Source organism: Panulirus ornatus, chromosome 72 (assembly GCF_036320965.1).
Source record: "Panulirus ornatus isolate Po-2019 chromosome 72, ASM3632096v1, whole genome shotgun sequence".
Taxonomy (NCBI): domain Eukaryota; kingdom Metazoa; phylum Arthropoda; class Malacostraca; order Decapoda; family Palinuridae; genus Panulirus; species Panulirus ornatus.
The window spans coordinates 7,593,323-7,617,292 of NC_092295.1; the positions used below are offsets into that span (position 1 = coordinate 7,593,323).

The 23,970-nt window shown below is 43.7% G+C and overlaps 1 protein-coding gene across 1 annotated transcript in view; it reads right to left on the reverse strand.

Annotated features, from left to right (window-relative positions):
• PIG-A (phosphatidylinositol glycan anchor biosynthesis class A) overlaps positions 1–23,970 on the reverse strand; it is an 87,615-nt gene that overhangs the window by 25,945 nt on the left and 37,700 nt on the right. The window lies entirely within an intron of this gene.

Here is a 23,970-nt window from a genome sequence, read left to right on the forward strand (position 1 = left end):
TCACTGGAAATATAGGAATACTGGAAAGGGTTCGAGAATCAGTGTATTAGTACACTGGACCTCATGGAATCCATGAGCAAGAACATGACTGCTAGAAACTGATGTACGTCCAAGAAAGGATTATCACTAACTGGCTCTCGCAGATCTGAGAGAACGTAGCTTTTGATCTGGTATCGCCGAACATCGAGTGTTGCTTGTCATAATTACTACTGCAAGTTTAGCCGTAGGTTGGGTCACCAAATACCTATCTCAGGGGATTGTTAGGTTAGGCGAGGTCACACGCTGTCACCTGCCACCAAGTCAAGGTTTCGTCATAAAGGTGACCTTTGTGGGGCGACAGTAGGGTCACTATATATCTAATTACCTATTTCATTTTGCGATTTATCGACATTTTATCAATATTAGCACAAAAATTAAAGGGTATGACATGAATCATATACAATAAATCACACAAGGACGTCATGTGGAGACCATAATATGTGGTCGTTCCCAGCTAACAATGTCCACTGGCAATAAACTTGGTTTATCGTGCATGGGATGCGAAGGCCAGAGACAGGAATGTGTTTATCTCGCCCATATGATCTTTGTTTACACACACATGTTCGAACTCTTCCCTGGCTTTGTCTTCGGAGGATCTTTGGTTTCATGGAGGTGTTCAAAACACTTTCCTGGCCAGGGAGAAAAGGTTTAGCGATTAATATAGACGCATTCGAATGCCTTCTTAGCTATGATATATACTTATGCTATGAGATATACTTATCCAAAGTCAATAAAAGTGGACCGTCGATCATTTCATGTGAATATATCATGGGAATGATATACGAGATTATAAATGTCCCTGTCGTGGTGTCTACTCTCACGATACGATTAGATTCTACACTTATAAAAGGAAAGGTTTTTAAACGTACAAAAACAGTTTTTGCGCTGACAAAGAAGAGGAAGCCCCATACAGAGGTCTGAGGATAGATGGGAAGATAGATAAGTATTCTTGCTATATGACAGAGCCTCAGCAGTGGAAGGTACAGCGTGGCAGACGAAAAAAAATGTTCGTGGGTGACTGGCATCTCCACTGCCTTTTGTGTGATTAATGGACCCCCATCCCGATTTCTGCTCCTCCATGGATGTGTGTGTGTGTGTGTGTGTGTGTGTGTCTGTGTGTGTGTGTGTGTGTCTGTCTGTGAGTGTGTGTGTGTGTGTGTGTGTGTGTGTGTGTATTCCCTGAGAGTGAGCATTCATATGCATTGGAGAATATAGTCCCCGTTGGGAGAGGGAGAGAGAGAGAGAGAGAGAGAGAGAGAGAGAGAGAGAGAGAGAGAGAGAGAGAGAGAGAGAGAGAGAGGGGGGGAAAGGAGGGAAGGAAAGAGAGAGAGAGAGAGAGAGAGAGAGAGAGAGAGAGAGAGAGAGAGAGAGAGAGAGAGAGAGAGAGAGGAGGTGACCCACAGGGATCCCCATCATCTGGCTATAAGGACATGACTGAGTCGCATCTTAACAGAATCGAGTCTGGCTCGTCTGGTCGTCAAGATGGCAGATAACGATCGGCTTTTGTTTTCGCCCTTGGCGAAAACAAAAGCCATTTATGGCCTTATCGTGCCTGATAACAGATATGGACTTCCACCCTTAGTGATGAGCGGTCCCACGGGCTTGTCTTCCACGCAGGAGGCTCACTGCTTCGTCAACCCCCCCTCCACACACACACACACACACACACACACACACACACATACACACACACACACACACACAAGAACACGCCATCAATCCCATGTCGGCTCCCGCCGCTTCGCTATCCGTCAACACGGAGCGACTCAGGGAGTGGAAGGTCAAGTCTTCCTTGTGTGTGTGTGTGTGTGTGTGTGTGTGTGTGTGTGTGTGTGTGTGTGTGTTAGGGGGGAAGGGGGTTAGGGGTAGGGGTGGGGGGGGACGAGGCCTTACGGTGCATGAGAGGATGGGAATTTTTTTTTTTGGGGGGGTGTGGGGTTGGAAGAGAATGGGAAGATGGAAAACGGAACGAAAATGGGAAGAAGGACCTAAAACATCTTTGAGGAGAAAACGAGAACAAGACGAGGAAAAAGGCATACCAGAATAATGAGAGAAAATGGGAACACACAGGGAACATGACGGGAAACATATATCAAAACAATGAGCGAAAGAAAATGGGAACACAGCCGAATGGATAACTGAAGACAATGGAAGAAAGATTAGACGAGAAAGGAGGCGAGAATGACAGATAACTACAGAATCATCACCTCCATCCAAGACACGTTAGGGCGTCATAAAAATGACCATAAAAAAATGTCATTCACATTTTCGTACGTTCGTGGGGTTCGGTATAGGTACACAGCACCAAAAAAATATCTTTACACTCTTAGAGTGAATCAATATGATATAAGGACGAAAAATTCTTGGAGCATACCGACCTCTTCAGGTTAGCAAGTGATAATTTAGAGACTTGTCGTTCACTGGTGTAAAGATTGTTTTTTTGCTGTGTGTACATACACTTAATATTCTTAAGGCTCGGGTTGGAATTAGGTTTTACCACTGAAATACTTGACAAAATATTATCAGGCATCATCATCACCATGAGCTCAGTATCGAATCATTTTGAAAATGATCGTTCCTGACAAGAATGATGATCAAGTCCCCCTCATAAGATCTACATTATCTTCTCGGTAAATCAAAACTTCATACGCTGGTGTTTTTTTCGTATCCTCACTTCTACTCCTTCTAACTTATGTTTCTCATAACTTGGTCCCAGAGTGTTAGTTATTCGTACTACGGTGGATGGGACTCTAAGGCCAACGGGGTTTGGAGACCTGGACACACTTTCTCATTGTTAATGGTTTCTCATCCATATAAACTGTTACAACATCCCCGTATCGTTTGAAAGACTTGAGAAAGACTAAATATTTTGGGACATACTACTACTACTACTACTACTACTACTACAATTACTTCTACTAATAACAATGATAATAGTTTTTATGAACTCTGTAATAAATAGTTGTTTATAGTACATAATTTTCATCATGAATTGAATTAGTTTTTTTTTTTTCATTGAGCAGTTCATCACTCTATACACGACACACACACACATATCCACTTCAAAGAGCCAACAGCACTATAGTTACACACGGTCAACCCTGTGCCATTTATGGCATCCTGAGCACACACACACACAACCTGTGCCAATAATGGCACACCCGTCAGGCTTGGTAATGACGAATTTTTACACACAGGCACATATACTCACTCCCTGAGCGGGTCATATACAGAGTGAAGGTGTATGTGGTCTTAGGCACTTAACACCTGAAGGAGGTATTGAAACACCTGAAGAATTATTAAAACACCTGAAGAACGTGTTGAAACATCTGAAGAGGGTGTTAAAACACCTGAAGAAAGTGTTGAAACATCTAAAGAAGGTATTGGAACACCTGAAGAACGTGTTGAAACATCTGAAGGAGGTATTGAATCACCCGAAGAAAGCATTGAAACATCTGAAGAAGGTGTTAAAACACCTAAAGAAGCTACTGAAGCACCTGAAGAAGGTGTTGAAACACCTAAAGAAGGTACTGAAACACCTGAAGAAGGTGTTGAAACACCTAGAGAAGGTACTGAAACACCTGAAGAAGGTGTTGAAACACCTGAAGAAGGTACTGAAACACCTGGAGGTGTTGAAACACCTGAAGAAGGTACTGAAACACCTGAAGAAGGTACTGAAACACCTGGGGGTGTTGAAACACCTAAAGAAGGTACTGAAACACATGAAGAAGGTATTGAGGTGTTGAAACACTACTCGGCTGGTGGATGCAGCATGACATCAACAAGGCCTTAATGACCTTGGCAGTTGACGGGCCTAAAGACCAAGCAACGAGCCAACCATCGTTTACCCAAGGTGTTAACTATCAAACACACACACACACGTACTCCAGGATCACAACACACGACAAACAGACCGTTACGTCAATCTCCACGGGGGTAGAAATTCACAGACACGACTGTGAGTGGAAAACCTTTATGTTTTTTTTTCTATTCTTCATTGGACTCCAACGGGGGATATAGCCTTTCCATTGAGGTATTTGTTTTATGTGTGTGTGTGTGTGTGTGTGTGTGTGTGTGTGTCTATACTGGGGAACAACAGCTTAAATCAATGCAAGATTCCCTCAAAACAGAAGAACGTGGGCAAACTTTTCGGTCGAAACAACAACGAATATTTCAAACCTCTGCACATCAAAGGCAAAAAATCGCGTTGACCTTTTGCCTTCATATTGGAATCACTGCGTTTCTATATACCTGCTTCCTTGCAGCCAGTGGAATATGAAGGAAAACAATTCATAATGGTGGAGTGACATTTTCAATCATGCCAGTACAATACACACACACACACACCAGGGGGGTTGTTATGTGTGTGTGTGTGTGTGTGTGTGTGTGTGCGGCGGGGAAGGAGGGTAAACAGTCCTTTCATCTTTGTTTTCTATTCCACCAGGTGTTGGGCGGGTCCACTCGTAAATCGTGAGTTCCAGGGTTCGAATGAAATGTGACTCTATGATTTGAGTGTGGCGTTAGCCAAATCAGGACAATGATTCGCAGGATGATTGGATGTAAAAGATGTGTCAGTGTAAAGATAACATTACTGGTGTCCATCATCAGTGTCCACTTCCAGAAATTCACATCAGTGTCCACTACCAGTATCCATCATCAATGTCCACCATCAGTGCCCACTACCAGTATCCATCATCAATGTCCACCATCAGTGTCTACTACCAGTATCCATCATCAGTGTCCACCATCAGTGTCTACTGCCAGTATCCATCATCAATGTCCACCATCAGTGTCCACTACCAGTATCCATCATCAATGTCCACCATCAGTGTCCACTACACCCAAGTCATGGCTGCGTCACCTGACCCTCTCTCGTTAAAGATCTCATTATTCAACTTTTTTTTTTACGAGAGAATAAAAAAACTCACAGTCAAACCTCAAACATTTGCTTCAGTGTAGCCAGTGATGGCCAACAGTGATAAGAGACTCAATGGTGTACAAAATGTTTCCGTGTTGTGTTCTGGAACTGTGGCAATGCTGTGTTGTTTGACGCGTGAAGTTGGACGAAAAGATGTTTAAGTATTTGAGAGGAAGTGGGTGAAGGAGGAGGCCCTTGTGACCTGGGACCTGCTGGGTCCAGGTGATCCACGATCTGGAGGTTCCAGATAATCAGTGACCTGATGGGTTCCAGGTGATCAATGAGTTGATGGATCTTTGAACCCTCTGAAATAATGTCATCTTTTAATCTCTTACGAAACTGAGTGGGATAATAATCCTTCAATTAATGAGTTAGATAAACTTCTTCCAGATCTGATCTACTCATACCTTGGCTTCGACTTAGATTGTGATGAACTTCTGCTCTGGTTCCAGAGGTTGAGGAGCTGACGAAGGCGAAACATCAGCTTTTATCTCATAAAGAAGGTGAGACAGATAAAAGTTTCGATCAGACTCCCACACCATCTCTATATCTTCTGTTAAGTCCCTCTCGATAATCTCTTCCTATAATTCTGTCACCATATATTACATTCTCAGTTTTATCTGACCCGTGAAGAACTGTTGGCGTCGCAAAACCTTGGCGGTGTGGGTTCGTCTCCAGCAAACGAACCCATATTTTGGCTCATCCCCTCGAAAGGACATACTAGATCCCTCGTCTTGTTGGATCTTGCTACTACTCTAGCTAACGAAGGAGAATCGAATCCCTCCTGTGCTTGGCTACACAAGACAGTCATTTGGGACAGAACTATAAGAACTCCTTTGTGTGGCTCCTGTCCATTGACTCCTTTGACGTTATCAGCTCTCAGGTTAAATAAAGAGGAATTGGTAGATAAACAACAGGTTTTCCCCACATGCATAATGGATGAATCTTAGGAAATTACTCTCCCGGGAGGTTCATTATGGATAAAACATAGGAGAATATTACCCCAGGCATCCGGAGGACTCCACACTTCAATATGTAGTTAAAAGGTTAATTACAACACTGCTTTAATTAAACTCCTTTCTCACAGACTTTCATCGACCCCGAGTGAAATACACGCTCCTTATATTGGACTCTGCATTTCCACAATTACTCTGTTTCATTAACAACCGACAAGGACATAGCCCTAACTAGCAGTCCTTATGACCACTACGAGTCCATAATAAACTAAAATTCATTCCAAGGTTCATTGTCTCATAACTACACTTTAATAATCTGGCACGAATAGCACTTTACCTCGTATCTGATTAGTTTTATGGAACGATGAAGAGAAGCTAAGGTTTAACACGATACGTCCTCTGGTTCCTACTTACACATGTACTTATTAGCCACTACAGACACTTTTAATGTCCTTCATGTATCAGACTTGGGATGAACTGTAGCAGGGAAAGGTGGCTGGCTTCCAGTCATAGGACGTGCGTGCAGGACACGTCCTATGACACTGTTGACATGAATAACCAACCTAAGCTAATCTAGCCAGGCCAATCATGGATCTAGGATTAATCTATAATTTAGGTTACAAACCTAACTGTAACCTATCCAAGCCTAACTAGAAAGGATGACTCTTGGGAGAGGGTAATTACCATGTAATCCGAACATATAGTTAAACATATAGAAAAAAAGAATGCGTTATTATGTTCATATAGATTGAAATATATCTGTCTTCTGATTCCTCTTCATATGACGGACAATGTCAGATTCTATTTCCATTTCGGCTCAAGCCTGGACGTGATGAAGATAGGCTCAATCTTCATTAATCTCTCACGTCACTGGTTTCGCTTGATAATGGATGCTTCTTATCCACAGATAAGAAGAATATTCTTTGCGAATATCTCTTCTTTACTTACACGTACGTTGCAATCTATGATTTATCGTTTTCCAACAATAGTTTGCATTATTTATGGGAGGGTATTTTTGGGTCTGGCTGGCTCCAGGCCTCGTCAGCCGACCTCTGTTGGTGCTGAAACAACTCTTTTAACATAACTGTTCTTTGTCAAATACCTCTGTTGTCCTGTTTCCTCTGCTTTTCATATCTTCTTTCATTCTCGTATCAAAAGCCATCAATCAAAATACATGATATAAAGGTCTATGTAATACTATTTTCACATATTTTTTCATTACTGATATTTTTTGAGTCGCTCTTCAGTGAGCTGGGAGCGTGTGCTGTGTGTGCGTGTGTGTGTGTTTGGTATATGTGTTTGAAGGTCGATGTGAACAGGTGGAACTCGAGTTATATACGACATCAAAAACATTCTTTGTGGATATGACAGGAAAGCCATCGACGGGGTCTATACATGGTTCCCAACAGCCAGAATACTTTGACAGTGTTAGTTAGGCTATGTTATTTTTCCCTTACGAGATGACACAAGGGCCAATGGGAGGTTGCGCTCTTCAAACTGGATACCACAGTTCCATCACAAGTCACAGTTGTCATGAAGAACGTACATGTCCAAAGCCATAACTAGTCTCAGAATTATCCATGGTAGATTTCCTCGTCACGTTATTCGCACTTTAACTTTACTTTCCACAAAGAGTAATGTACCTCATGTGTAATAAGCAATGTGTACTACGTCTGTCAGTAACACATTTGAGTCCTACTTACCTAACTTACAACTGTTAAAGTGACTGAAGACTTACAGTAATGGGGTGAACTACGATACTGTAGCAGGGGAAGGCAGCTTACACGTGCCATGACATTGTCGACAAGAATGGCACAGTTCTGTTCAGTTCTTTTAAGATTTTGTTAAGATCTTGTCCAGCTCTGGTGATATCTGTGGCTGGTCTTGGTCCCATGAAGCTGTTCTTCTGTGTTAAATGCATATCATCTTGGATTAAGGTGGGTGAGTGGGCAGGCCCAGCTGCAGGTGATTTGAGAAACTCTGTGCCTATGTTCCTTCAACGTTTACTAGTGGAATAAAGTTACCATCAGGTTCGGATGAGGGTTTCTGTTGACGGATGAATCACACATTTCATGCACTGCAAATCTAGCGTTTCCTGATATAGATAATTCCCTAATTCATTGTGAAAGCACAACACAAACCCATTTATAAAACTATGTGACTTGATATATCTCTAAATATATATTCATGGCTCCCGCTTCCTGCCCATGAGATGGACCATGTCACAATTTACATCTCCAGTCCCTCGTTGTCTGAAGGCAATGACAGCACAGACCAACTCAGTCTTCATTAATCTTACACGCCAGTTGGTCCACATTGAATGTTATGATTCATATCCACAGACAACGAACCGAGTGATGTTTCTGTCCTTCTGTGTATCTCTCATGGCTAATTCTTCCTTTAGAATGTCACCTTTGCTCTCATTTTCCCAGCAATTTCTTGCAGTATTTTTACGCGCCAGTGTCTTTTCTAGTCTCGACTTTCCGACCTCACCCGTTGTCCCCTGTTGCTCTGAAAAATACTTGGCATCGTAGTCTAAATTTTCTTGCCGCTTCGCTAATTTCGCTGCGTCTGGTATTTTCCTGTTTCGTGTATCTTACTTTCATGAAATCTGGGTATATTTGCGCCCTCATTCTATTCATCATTTTGGTTACGTTGGTGTATATTACTCTGGGATGTTGGCTCGCGTTGCTGAGAGCCAAGAGGGTGAGGTTGAGCGATGAGGCCAAAGCTTATCGAGCAAGCTGAGGTTGAGATAAGAAGCTGAGGCTAAGCGAACAGGGGGGTGAGATTGAGCCAAGAGGCTGAGATTAAGCGAACAGGCCAAAGCTTAGCGAACAGGGGTGAGGTTGAGCAAAGAAACCGAGGCTGAGCGAACAGGGGTGAGGTTGAGCGAACAGGCTGAGGTTGAGCCAAGCCACACACCTCCTCCAGAACTAACCCTGGTCTCTGTCAGTACACTGAATAGTTGATACGGACAGTCACATTTACTATGGAGCGGCCATTTTACCTTACCACTGTGAACGCGCGTTCCCTTCAGCAACAGAACACTGACTAGTGTCTGCTGGGTTACACTGCCTACTTCTGTGGCACGACACAGGGAAGACGGAGGGAGGAGGTAGGACGGAAGGAGGTAGAACGGGAGGAGGTAGGACGGGAGGAGGTAGTGCTCCTCGTACTGATCGCCTAAGTCACGACCAATGAAGTGACTATTGCTAGCGCAAGGTAAATCAAAGACAATAACTGATACGATTCATGTCTCTCATACCTGCAACTTAAGTGGTGGTAAACATGAGAGATGGTTCTCGAGGTAAGGAACCGGCGAGGAGATGTGGTGGTGGTCATAACACCAGGTCAACAACAGGAGGGAAAAATCAGGAGGAAAATCCTGGAATTGGAAAGGTGCGGTCATGCGTCACGTAGGTCTGTGTAAACATCCTCGGGTCTGGGACAATGTAACGCTGCTGGCATCCAGGCTTCATAAAGCCGAACTGAATCCACTCGCTTTGGCAAGTGCGCGTCCCTTACCTTCTCCAGAGCATCTTGACCTCAAGGGAGGAAGCGAGAGCTGAATCTTTGATGCTCTAAGCTTGAGATGTGCAATAATGGCTTGGGGAAGCGATGGCTGACCCCAGTCACGTTGCCGGATGCAACTCGCTTGCACGTCAGAGCCATTCCACCTCACCGAGTCTGAGAAAGACACAATGTTGGCATCCCACCACACAGAGGACAATTTGCATAGAGCGAAGGATTTATTGATTACGTTTCCAAGTCAGATGTTTCCCTCCAGCAAACCCGGGTCACACTGAACGTGGAATGCGTGAGACCAGCTAGGGTCATTGTGTGAACTCACTTCCCTTACATCAGTAAGGTCAGAGTCTGGTGCGTTTGTCGTAGTCTGTGCGACAGTTAGCTCCCTCTGTCTACCGACCGTGGAAATGGGAATGTTGTCCCTCGCGTATAGTCTACCAGGATCCTTGTGATCTGGGAGGATCTGGCCACAATCTAAAGCAATTCCAATCCTTTTACTCTGCCAAACTTCAGACGGGAAAATGCAACAGATAAAAGGTTTCATATCCCTTCAAGGCATTTCTGATGCTTCATTTTTGATACATATTTTCTAATCCTGTTCAGTTACGTATTTCTTATACATTTAAACGAGAGACTAAACGTGTCGTTGAGTCTCATGATCTTAATGTCATAGCAGCGTTAAACTGTCGATCTAAATGCGAAAAACCAATGTAAGAAGATGGTAGCGCCTTACACTACGTTATGGCTTGTAGTAAACTCCGACCCCAAGTTTTTCAAGATCATCTGAGGACACTTAGACATCAGGGGCCGTATGCAGAAAACTTCTTAGAATGCTTAAGTGTGCTTAGCCCCAAAGAATTTTACTTAACTTTAAGAATTTTGCTAAGCATGTTTCTGAAAGCTGCCCTACGCTTAAGTATTTGCTTAGCAGACGACAAATATTTTGACCCAAACTGCATTTCATACTTCTTAAATCTTAAGTTTTGCTAAGCCTCGTGCTTAGTCCTTCTCTGTGTGGCACTTAAGTCACTTGCTCAGCTAAGCATAGAAATAAGCAGAAATCTAAGAATTTTTCTACATACGGCCCCAGGCTTCAACCCTTTGCTGTAACAGATTCCAATTCATAGTTCTCGTGATCCGCCTCTGGCTGGGCAGAAGGGGAAGGGATTGGCACCTATAAGCACGGCGCTCGGGGTCCCATAAAATGGGCCTCTGTGGTGTCTTGGTTAGCGTTACTGACCATGAATCGTCACGGTCCAGCCTAAGGTCGGGCCTGCATGGGTTCGAGATCTTGGCGTGGCAGTGGGTCCCACAGCCAATACCAAGTGTTCATCCTCCCCTCGGAGCTGGTCGATAAACAGGTACCTGGCTTAGGCTAGTGTGTGTGTGTGTGTGTGTGTGTGTGTGTGTCTAAGCACACATAGGCGTATATACATCCAAGGTTAAGAGACAGGACAACACGAGTGTAAAAACACTCTCCCCGTACGATACAAAATGGGTAATGACACACAGACCCACATTAATAATAGTCATTCTACTTCATCGCTGGGCCATATACACGTATTTATGAACGTTGGAATATTAACTTGCTCTTCGTATTGTACATTGACGTATTATGAATGCCATTATGGGATGGGAGGGGATACGAATGCTCTGTCAATTTCGTGGAAACCAACTAATTAAAACTTGGTGTTTTACCTTATGCATCAAAGGGATTTAATTGGAAAAATATTAATAAATGGAGTTCAGTGGGCATCAGTCGCCTCTGACGTCAGGTAAATGCAAACACTCGTTGACCACAACGATTATTATCATCACTGCTATTGTTCACTTTTATATACTCAATCGCCGTTTCCCGGGTTAGCGAGGTAGCGCCGGATATAGACGAAGAATGGCCACACCCGCTCACCTGTATTCTCCAGCCGCCATGTGTGATATTGGAACAATGATTATGATTATTATTATCATTATTATCATCAATATTAGTATTATCATTACTATCATTATTATTACTATCATTATTATTATTACTATTATTATGATTATTATAATTATTAGTTATTATCATTATTATCATCATCATTATTATTATTATTATTATTATTATTATTATTATTATTATTATCATTATTACTATCATTATGATCATCATTATTATTATCATTATTATTGTTATTATCATTAGTATTACTATTGTTATTACTATTATCATTATTATCATCATCATAATCACTATTATATGATTATCATTGTCATTATGATTATGCAAAATACTCGCTTCCTCAACTCCTGTCACTTGCAACATTTAATAAGAATTTCACAGATCTAAAACAGGACACCAGAGAGAATGAAACTTTCCCTTTCCCCCCTCAGATGAATTCTTCCTACTTTGGTCAAAAAGTTTTAACGAGAAAGCAAGGCACTTTTGACCTATATTGCGAGAAAAGGGAGAAAAAATAAAAATAGTTTCCCACAGATACAGCAGGGTCTGGTGGCGCATTTATGACCAGTGGCGTTGTGTCTGTTGGTATGTGTATTGACGAGGAATCTATAGTGTAGACACAAGCCAAGATCTGTAGATATACAGTGGTAATGGTAGATATACAGTGGTAATGGTAGATATACAGAGGTAACGGTAGATATACAGTGGTAATGGTAGATATACAGAGGTAACGGTAGATATACAGTGGTAATGGTAGACATACAGTGGTGATGGTGGATATACAGTGGTAATGGGAGATATACAGTGGTAATGGTGTATATACAGTGGTAATGGTAGATATTCAGTGGTAATGGTGGGTCTCCAGTGATCACGTAATTGAAAGATGCCTGCTAGAGTGAAGTTTGACACACTGGTTCTCCACTGCTACAGTGACGTTTGACACACTGGTTCATCACTGCTAGTGTGACATTTGACACACTAAGCAGCCTCAGCCTCTTGATTACCATACAAACCATTTCCTTTTCTTCACAAAACATCAATTTCCCCACCCCCATTCTCGCTTCTCCTGTTCGATACCAGCTGGAAAAATGCGTGACGCAATTCTGGATGTGTGTGTTATACGAGACTGTTTCATTCAGAGAGTCGCTTGTAAAGATCTATGTCTGGAAATGGTATCTTAAGGGTAATTGAATTTCATGACGTAAATACAGAGACTTTTCTTTCTTTTTTGCCAATTTTGCGAGGGAAAACGTGTGGCACTAATGTTAGAATCATCCATCTCATCATGAGCGTTTCAAGAGTCCATTGTTGTCTCTCACACACCATCCGTCCAAATTTTAGGAGCAAAGTGAATTTACGTAATGCAGAGCTTCACAACAGACCCATTCAGTCGCCTGGTATTCATGAGGCAAAATAAACAACGGTTCATCTCTTGGGACCGAAGGAGCCAATGTACACAAGGGAATATTGTGGTGTCGGAGATTAGCTATCGTACCTCAGGGTAGAACTTATGTACCTATGTGGGTCATGTCTCGCATCTTTGGCTTATGTTATCGCAATTAGATGTTACGTCGTTGTAGTTCAGGTTTAGGATATTGTCTTCAAGGGTTAAGTTATGCTGTCATTGGTTTGAGCAGTCGACTTCTTCGTATTCTAATTATTCCTAGCAGATTCGGGCTATCTGGGCCATCATTTGCTCGCTCCTGAGGAAGATTACCACTCTTTTCCTCACCACCACCACCACCCACGACATCCTTAGCCACCACACCTTCCTTGACTACCATTACTCCAATCCTCCATGGCCAACACACCCTGAACGGCGGATGGCTTTGTTTGGTGGTGTAACAACCCGCCACTTTCCCTCTCTATACCCCTATATTTTCTGCACAACCTTTGCGCTCAAAACAGAATATCCTCCCGAAAATGTTTCAACCCAGCAGCCAGAAAATTCCATCCTGCCAAGGAAATAGATGAGAGATTGGCCACTATGACCGGGGCTTGGCCATCATGCATTTGGTAACTTCATTGACGTGGCTATAGGGCGGGAACAGACAGCCAAGACCGCCTTATTATGGTACAGAGGAGAACAGACTTTGGTCCATAATTATGGTACACCATCAAAAGGGGTGGAACTTGATGCATGAGACTGGAACCCTCACTAACACATGATGGAAGGAATTGAAGAATGAACATTTGTCTGCCAAGCTGACCATGGCAGTCAACAGTCCGACAGATCACATGACCAGCCAATCTTGATGTGTGTTTTAGACTCGGTACTGATGACCATTAACTGTTAGTAACCGGGACATCCAACACACACACACACACACACACACACAAACTCTTCCCTCCTCACCACGGCAAATGCCTTGGCCTCGTATTTCCTTTCCTTTTTGCCTGTCTCTTCCACTTGGCCAGCGTGATGGGAGTGGCAGCACCCCGAGCATACGAACGAGGATCACAACTGGGGCTTCGGTTCAGTCCCAGACGGCGAGTAGGTCAGAAGCAAGACGAATGAAATCACTCAAAGCTCTTTCCTCAGTAGCCGAGACTTGGCGCCATTTCGCTTACGAAAGTTTCTCGTTTGATTCGTTGTATTTCTACCTTTAGTGAAAGGGGGGAAGCTGCGGGCGATGTTAATTTCGGTAAATCATGGTCCTTGACACTGGGAAGATTAAGGTATATCACAGCTGCAAGGGAAAGTTAGGCGAGGGTTTTAAGGGATTTGATCATTTATAGACACGTAGCACCTGCTGCTAGTAGAGGTTAGGTGAAGTTTCCATGGGTCGCTAGTAGGAGAAATAGGTGAAGTTTTCAGAGGCTCTTTTGACTCTCTGGTGTTTCTCATTCCTACTGGGGAAGCCAGCTGATGTTTTCGTCAAAGTCTATTGGTTTTTTGAAGTGTTTCGTCCACTTTAACGGTAACCAACACACAATTATTCGCTCGTTGAGTCGATTGAAGTCTAGTCTTCAAAGCTCAGGGTAGACTTAGGAGTATTTGATGGAAAATGTAGGTGAAACATTACTTGAAAAGATTTTTTGATGTTACCGAGACGGTACGGGCAGCTGAGGCCCTAATTAAAGCCATCCCTCAACGATATATATATATATATATATATATATATATATATATATATATATATATATATATATATATATATATATATATATATATGTGTGATTATTACACGAAAGTGCACTTGGGAACTTATCGTGTTTAATTTTCCCCGTGGACTCATATATCTTTGCCTGAGCCAGGGACCCATCTCATCGACCAACTCCCTAGGGGTGGATGAACAGCTGGGTTAACTGTGGACCGACTGCCGCGACCAGGATTCGAACCTATGCGCTCGACCATGGGCGGCCCGTGAATGCGTCACGGTCGGGAACGCTAACACATAACAGAACTGACGCAGAACCTCAGTTAACTTCCCCTGTTGTAGAAATATTCCAGCATTAATATCGGCTATTCTGTCTCTCTCTCTCTCCATTCTCTCTAATGCGTTTAACATCCTAGTAAGCGCTCTTCCCGAGTGCGTACACCTCCTTTGGCGTATTCATCATCCCAGTGCGTACACCTACCGCGTACGCATACCTCCCTGGTGCGTGTGCTGAGTGCGTCAATGATCTCAGAAATAAATGGCGTAACAGCAACACCAGACGAGACGACAACACAGGACACAGAGAACGTGGCATGGCACTCTGCAACCTTCATCTTTAAGCGACGGTGGAAGAAATAAGATCTTAAAACTCCAGGGGCGGCCAGTTGGCACAAGTTCCTGCTTCAGGTAAACTGCTTCAGGATGTGTAAGAGGCACATCAACGCCGCCCCTCCTTCAGAAAGAAAAGAAATACGAAGGGCATAGCGACGTTCACGTGAGACACCAAGTCCCTCCTCGGATCCTGACTTGTCGCTTATCTGCTTTGAGGATCTGAGTTCACGTCCCACGAAACTCTCAGGTTGACAGATAGTCGTAGATAAGAAGTATAAACGCAGAATATCAACTCAGAATAAAGAAAGAGGGATATCTCAAGTAATAACACCGAAAAACAAACTCTTTCACTTTGAGGATCCGAGTTCACGTCCCACAAAACTCTCAGGTAGACAGATAGTCGTAGATAAGAAGTATAAACACAGAGTATCAACTCAGAATAAAGAAAGAGGGATATCTCAAGTAATAACACCGAAAAACAAACTCTTTCACTTTGAGGATCCGAGTTCACGTCCCACGAAACTCTCAGGTAGACAGATAGACGTAGATAAGAAGTATAAACACAGAATATCAACTCAGAATAAAGAAAGAGGGATATCTCAAGTAATAACACCGAAAAACAAACTCCGTGACTTTTCTCTCTTCCACTTTGAGGATCCGAGTTCACGTCCCACGAAACTCTCAGGTTGACAGATAGTCGTAGATAAGAAGAATAAACGCAGAATATCAACTCAGAATAAAGAAAGAGGGATATCTCAAGTAATAACACCGAAAAACAAACTCTTTCACTTTGAGGATCTGAGTTCACGTCCCACGAAACTCTCAGGTAGACAGATAGTCGTAGATAAGAAGTATAAACACAGAGTATCAACTCAGAATAAAGAAAGAGGGATATCTCAAGTGATAACACCGAAAAACAAACTCTTTCACTTTGAGGATCCGAGTTCACGTCCCACAAAACTCTCAGGTAGACAGATAGTCGTAGATAAGAAGTATAAACACAATATCAACACAGGATAAAGAAAGAGAGATTCAAGTAATAACACCGAAAAACAAACTCGTGACTTTTCTCTCTTCCACTTTGGGGATTCGAGTTCACGTCCCACGAAACTCTCAGGTAGACAGATAGTCGTAGATAAGAAGTATAAACACAGAGTATCAACTCAGAATAAAGAAAGAGAGATTCAAGTAATAACACCGAAAAACAAACTCGTGACTTTTCTCTCTTCCACTTTGGGGATTCGAGTTCACGTCCCATAAAACTCTCAGGTTGACAGATAGTCGTAGATAAGAAGTATAAACACAGAGTATCAACTCAGAATAAAGAAAGAGGGATATCTCAAGTAATAACACCGAAAAACAAACTCTTTCACTTTGAGGATCTGAGTTCACGTCCCACGAAACTCTCAGGTTGACAGATAGTCGTAGATAAGAAGTATAAACACAGAGTATCAACTCAGAATAAAGAAAGAGGGATATCTCAAGTAATAACACCGAAAAACAAACTCGGGATAAAATTTAAGACGCGCCGTACGACATTCGGGAGGTAAAGTCACCTTTCATTTCCGTTGTGTAACATGTTATCGTAATTTCCCTGGACAGGAGGAGCGTCCAGGAGTGGGTTCATGTTATCATGGAGGATCAAGGCACCAGCAGGGGTCAAGGGTTGGATGTGGTATCTTGTCAGTCTTGCTCATCATGAGACCTACTGGGGTATGAGTTCTGGGATTTTGGACATGAACATATCAGCAACACAGGCGATCACACAGGTGTTCACTATAACACAAGAACGCATAACAGCAGCAACACTGTCAGCCCCACAGGTGTTCACTATGACTCAAGAACACATGACGGTAGCGACTCTGTCAGCCCCACAGGTATTCACTATGACTCAAGAACACATGACGGTAGCAACACTGTCAGCCCCACAGAAGTTCATCATAACACAAGAACATATAACAGTAGCAACACTGTCAGCCCCACAGGTGTTCAGTATCACTCAAGAACACATTACAGTCTACAGGGAAAATGAAACACGATAAGTTCCCAAGTGCACTTTCGTGTAATAATCACATCATCAGGGGAAACACAAGAGAGAAATATAACAAACATTTGATATACAACGAAGAGACGTAGCTAAAACGCCATTTGGGATTCGAATCCTCAGTTCCCAGAGATAAATCGCTATCGTTAACACTGTAGTATATATTGAGTGTCTATACAGTCTTTACCCAACACTCGCACCTGCAGGGATGAAGCGATGAAGCTGAACTAACAAGCACTTGTGTGGTTAGAAGAGGGTGGTGTATGGCCAGACAGTTGAGGAGGGTGATTAATTGTCCTCCAGCGCGAACACAGACCGTGATATTGATGGTAGGAAGTTAAGGTGATGATGTACGATGAAGACGAGAGGGTTGGGGGATGAAGCTGTAGCCTCACAATGGTTTAATGAACACTAAGGCCACGAGAGAGGGTGAGGCATCGTGGTGAATATGGAGGTGATGATCTTTGTTGGACCTGACGAAGGCCTCTTTTTTTGGTGAATATTGAGCAGACGAGAGGAGGAGGAGGACAGACGGAAGTGGAGAAGGAGATTTAGATTTGAATCTTTCAAGAGTATTAGTATGTTTAGAGGTTGTGGGAAAGAGGTTACTTTAGGAAAGAGTTGGTTCAGAACTATTCTGTATATATTCTAATATAATCCAGTTATTCTTATGGATGTGCAGTGGCAGCTGTATTAGAAGATGAGGATGGAATGCATATCCAGTTGGTGTACTGGGAGGTAGATCGGGGCTCAATGAGTAAATAGACGAGTAAAAACTGTGCTGATGATCTGCGCCATTTATACATGAATTTGGAAGGCTGATTGTCATCAACGTGATATAAGGGATAGGCAACAATAGGTAAAGACTGGCGGTTCGGCCTTAGTGGCTACGACGCCATACGTTTAACACTATTCAGTTACAGTAGCTGGAGAGAAAGGCTGATGCAAATGAGAGATTCGGGAGGTTTTGCAAAGAGAATTTGTTGAGAAGAGCTCGATGCTAATCTTCATCGAATGCCTTAAGATACGGTGAAATGCTTATGGAAACACGAATATACTTTCTATATCAAGTATATTCTCGTTTCCATAATCACCTCACTGTGTCTTCAAGCATTTGAACAATGATTAGCATCGAGAATCTTCTCTTTAAACTTTTTTTTTTGCAAACCTCCCATTTGAAGCAGCCTTTCTGTCCAGCTGCTGAAAATGAGTAGTGGTAACCGCAAGGCGTCTTAACCACTTTCCCCACAAAGGCTGAATCGCGTTTGTTCAACTTTAGTTACGCGAGTAAAATTAATCCCGAGACGGTGGCATAAGAATGAGCTCTGCAGGAGAAGGGCCAGAAGGATGAGAAGGGAGGAGGGTGATACCAATTTCTACCTTTGATTCAATGTCTTTGAAGGCGAGAGAAGTGCTATATTACCATAGATTCCTAGACTTTAGAGATGAGTGCGGCAAGGGATGTGAATATGTTGTCTTACGGGATACAAAGCATCACCTCTTTGTAGGGTGAGGTTCGCGTTCACAGTTTTTAATGGATGAACTGAATAAACTTAGAAAACAAAGATTTGAAAAGCTTCGGTCGAACCGAGCCCATCTTGATTCACTGGTCTTGCGTCACTCGTTTTGCGTCATTCGCCTTGCGTCACTCGTCTTCACCGCCAGTGGAGGAACCAAGCCAGGAGCTTAGTCGAGATCCAGGTTCTGCTGAGCAAGCGAACCATTATGGCAAAGAATGTAGAAGGTGGACCCCGAGGGAGGGAACTGGCGGGGCTGTGGACGAAGATAATGGCTTGGTTAAAGAGCGTCATTGCGGACGTGGGTTTCGAATGAGGCTGGGGAGAATATGAGGCGTCTTGATGGAGGTTTTGGTTTGTAGCGGAGAGGCTGAGAGATAATATGGTGGGGTAGAAATGGCCGTGTGGTGTGTGGATGTTTTGGTGCGTCAGCGAAACGTCGGAAATTGATACCTTGTTTACCTCCCACTAACTAGTGTCCAAGCCATAGGCAGGAAGAATAGATCCCAGGGAGTAATCCATCTCCAACGACTGTACACCATCCTATCAGTCAATATACACCAATCAGTGACGAGGCACAGTTTACAGCACAACAACTGACAACAATTGAGAATGAGACGATCCTTGTAGGCACGGGAGACGCCATTGCGCCCCTCGATCTCCCACACTTTCCACACTACCAGAAGCTGAACCCAACTTACCGCCAGACTGTAAACCCTTCTCGACACACACACGTCCTCAGTGCTTAACTCTTCGAGTGTGATCTTCATAGATACATTGTCTGTAGAGATACTGACAGAGTAACAGGGCCCAAGCTGTTCCAAATACAGATCTAGGCTAATACCTGACCCCCACTTTAAACTATATCTGACCCTACTTTAAACTACACCTGACCCCCACTTTAACCTATATCTACCCCTACTTTAAACTACACCTGCCCCTACTTTAAACTACACCTGTTTTCACTTTAAACTACACCTACCCCTACTTTAAGCTACACCTGCCCCTACATCAACCTACACCTGACACCACTTTAAACTACACCTGTCCCCACTTTAAGCTACACCTGACTCCACTTTAAACTACACCTGACCCCCACTTTAACCTATATCTACCCCTACTTTAAACTACACCTGTTCCCACTTTAACCTACACCTGCCCTTACTTTAAACTACACCTGTTCCCACTTTAAACTACATCTGTCCCTACATTAACCTACACCTGACCCTACTCTAAACTACACCTGCCCCCAATTCAAACTACATCTGCCCCTATTTTAAACTACACATGTTCCCACTTTAAACTACGTCTGTCCCCACTTTAAAGTACATCTGTCTCCACTTTAAACTACAAATGCCCGAATTTGAACTACATATATGTGTCAGTGTTGTCTCGTAGGTGTATGCCTACCGTCTGACTTCCTTGAACCTATATCAGCTCTGGCTGGAATTAAAAGGCCCATTCGCAGGGCCCACTGCTGAGATCACCCTCCCCCTCCATGGACCCACCACTGAGATCACCCTCCCCCTACATGGACCCACCACTGAGCTCACCCTCCCCCTACATGGACCCACCACTGAGATCACCCTCCCCCCAACATGGACTCGTATGCCCCACACTCACAACAGTAGACAGCCCCGAACGGCATGATATAACATGAAAAGTAAAACATTTTCTCTTCTTTTTTCCCTCGCCTGTGTGGCTGGCGCGTGTTGCCTGGTCCCTGCCCTGATGCATAGCCCGTATGTGTGTGTGTGTGTGTGTTTTGTGTTTCCCCTGTTTGCATGTGTTTACCTTGTTAGCACTCAGCGGCTCTGTTTATCAAAAATGTTGTTTGTTATTATTTCGTTGTTTGCAGCGTGGAGGCGACAAATGAGCACCCCCTTCTCCCCCTTGTTTGTCACTCCCTCAGTTTTACTCGTGGTCTGCCACCTCCCTCCCACTCCCTCAGCTTAGCCGAGGTCGAGCGTATGTCTCTTGGCTTTAATCTAGTGCCCTCCCTCACTTCCACAGCTTTAGCTTTAGTATAGTGTACTTTCCTCTTCCTTTCGTAGCTTTAGCTGTGGGCTGTTACCTTCCTGTTCCCTTCTCAGCTTTAGCTTTGGTCTGATACCTTCCTCTCACTCCCTCAGCTTTAGTTTTGGTCTGATAACTCCCTCATTCCCTCAGCTTTAGTCTTGATTTGAGCACCTCCATCACTCCCTCAGCTTTTAGCCCCGGTATAGGACCTTCCACTCACTCCCTCAGCTTTAGCCCTAGCTTAGTATCTTCCACTCACTCCCTCAGCTGTAGCCCTAGCTTAGTACCTTCCACTCACTCCCTCAGCTTTAGCCCTAGCTTAGTACCTTCCACTCACTCCCTCATCTTTACACTCCCTCAGCTTTTAGCCCTGGTATAGTACCTTCCACTCACTCCCTCAGCCTTAGCCCTAGCTTAGTACCACCCACTCACTCCCTCAGCTTTAGCTTGAGCAACATTATTTACAAAATGTTACAGAACTGTCGACAAAAGCTGCAGTGTTTAGCTTTAGCTTTAGGACGTGCAGAAGGAAGAAGCAGCTGATGCGAAATTTGTTTTTGCTGAAGGAAAGACAGAGGAAATGGAAACGAGCAGATGTCTACTTGTGTTCTCCATAATGGCTAATGGTCTTATTGGAGGAGTGATACAGCAAGACTCCCTTCTTATTTCATCTCATGAGTCACACACACACACACACACACACACACACACACAGACACACACACACACACACACACACACACACTTATTCTTTTTTTTCATTATGCTTTGTCGTTGTCTCCCGCGTTAGCGAGGTAGCGCAAGGAAACAGATGAAAGAATGGCCCAACCCACTCACAAACTCATGTATATACATACACGTCCATACACGCACATGTACATAGCTGTACATTTCAACGTATACATACATACACAGACTATATTCCTATGAGTCCACGGGGAAATGAAACACAAGTTCCCAAGTGCACTTTCGTATGATAATCACATCACCAGGGGAAATACAAGAAACATAACAGTCAATTGATATACTACAAAGAGACATAGCTATATATGAATGTTTAAGGGACTTTATATATATAGAGGCGTGAACACTATACGAATAAAAAGGTTTTATGATTGGTTCTGTGACGGTCAGTAATGGGTGGATACGTATGCTAAAGATGACAGGTTCAGAGGAATTACAGAAGGATCCCATATTAAAGTTCGGTGAGTTGGTTAAAAGTTCCACCGCCAATGGCTGGCTGGCTGGGTCGTGTGTCAAGAACCTAGTGAAGATTTGGTGGAATTGGAGTGAATATTGTCAACTTGTGACACACCTTCGAAGCCATGAAAATATTCACCGTTTTTCCATACTTTGCCTCTGTTGATGCAGTCCTTTGACTGTATCCTCTTGAGAGATAGGAATTTGGGGTTTATCAAGGATCCCATAATGCAGTCATACATCCCTTAATGTATAATGTCTACTAGGAAGAGCAGTTAAGTCAATGGAAAGGGTCATGGTTTCACGAGATACTGCCTGAAGGTGGTCTGGTCGTTGAGGGAGGTCACCAATACAGATGTAGGAATATTAGTAAAGTCTTCTTCTGAAGAGTATGATGCTTACAATGTCCTTGGGAAGAACAGTTGAGCCATAAGAAGCACAATGATTTTACGGGGCACTGCCTGAAGGTGGTCTGGTCGTTGAAGGGAGGTCGCCAATACAGATGTAGGAATATTAGTAAAGTCTTCTTCTGAAGAGTATGACGCTTACAATGTCCTTGGGAAGAACAGTTGAGCCATAAGAAGCACAATGATTTTACGGGGCACTGCCTGAAGGTGGTCTGGTCGTTGAAGGGAGGTCGCCAATACAGATGTAGGAAGGAATATGTGTAGAAGTGCACGACGCATGACTATATATCTTTCCATTTATAGTTCCCTAAGGACTTTCTTCTTGAGTGGGTCTTGGACCGTCGTTCCCAGGAGGATCCGCTGCTGCAATATTTCTAATACCAGGAAAATGATGGATTCCTTTGTAGTGAGAAGATGTTTGAGGAGACTGTGCCTCCCGGGGGAAGCAGCTTCGTCCAAAGACGACTCCTCATTAGCGTCATGCAGACGGAGGTCCGGTAACACCACGCCTGTGTATATACGATGACATGGCTCGCTGTCCATTGTATAGAGGATAGTGAATAGTAATATATCACCAGTGGGACGATATGGCAGGATAGTCCCTCATCCACGCAAGCCAACAACGACCCTCGGGGAAGCGACTATCCTCAAGCCATAGCCCCGCGACCATAACAACATGAGACACTATTGATATCAGCTCCGCCATAGTGTCTTGGCTTCCGAGCCCTGATGTCGCTCGCTGTCTGGTCCTTCACAGCCCTGACCCGGCTGGTCCCAGGTCATGACGGCTGTGATAAGGCTCATGACGGCTGTGATAAGGCTAAACCAGCCTACCATGGCCTAGTGGATCACCCATCTGATGGGGAGGGAGGGTTGAGGATCAGCAGGTCTGTATAGAGAGAACGAGTGCTGAGATGAAAGAAACATCGCCGGATTCTCAGACAGCGAGGAGACGGGAGCAGAACCAATTTTACCGAGTACTTTCCAGTAGCATCAAAGGATACGCGGGTAGGAGCAAGGTCACCATCCTTGTATGGTCCGTTAAGTGGCTCAACCATCCTTGTGTGGTCTGGTGAGAGGCTCCACCATCCTTGTATGGTCTGCTAAATGGCTCCACCCTCCTTGTATGGTCTGCTAAGAGGCCCCACCATCCTTGCATGGTCTGCTAAGAGGCCCCACCATCCTTGTGTGGCCACGTATGGAGTCTGTGGTGCTCGAATATTACCAGTTCGAGGTCCTTAGTTCAATTATAACCAGGGACGAGTGTCCTAATGCCACCTGTGGCCAGCCAATAGAGAGGAGCAGGTTTAACGAACCAGGATTGGACGAGATGGTCTTCATTAGACACAATTACATCTACGTGTTCGACTTGATGTAAATCACCAAGTTTGTTTTTTTTATAGACAGAGGCAAATCCCTCCTATATTTCCCGACACAGTTCATGAAATACGGACGGAAGAATAGGAAAGAAAATGTTGTGTATTGATTTCCTATGATCCTCCATCCGAGACTGGCTTGTCGGAACGCCATGAGAGAAGATCAACAAAGTCAGTGAGTCTCCTTCAACTAACGAACGCCTCATTGGTGAGGTGCGACGTGTGGCGTTGCTGAAGTCTAGCTCGAGTTGGAGAGAGAGAGTTCCAATACTTCTTGCTGCTGCCGCTCATCCCATGGTGAAGCCAGC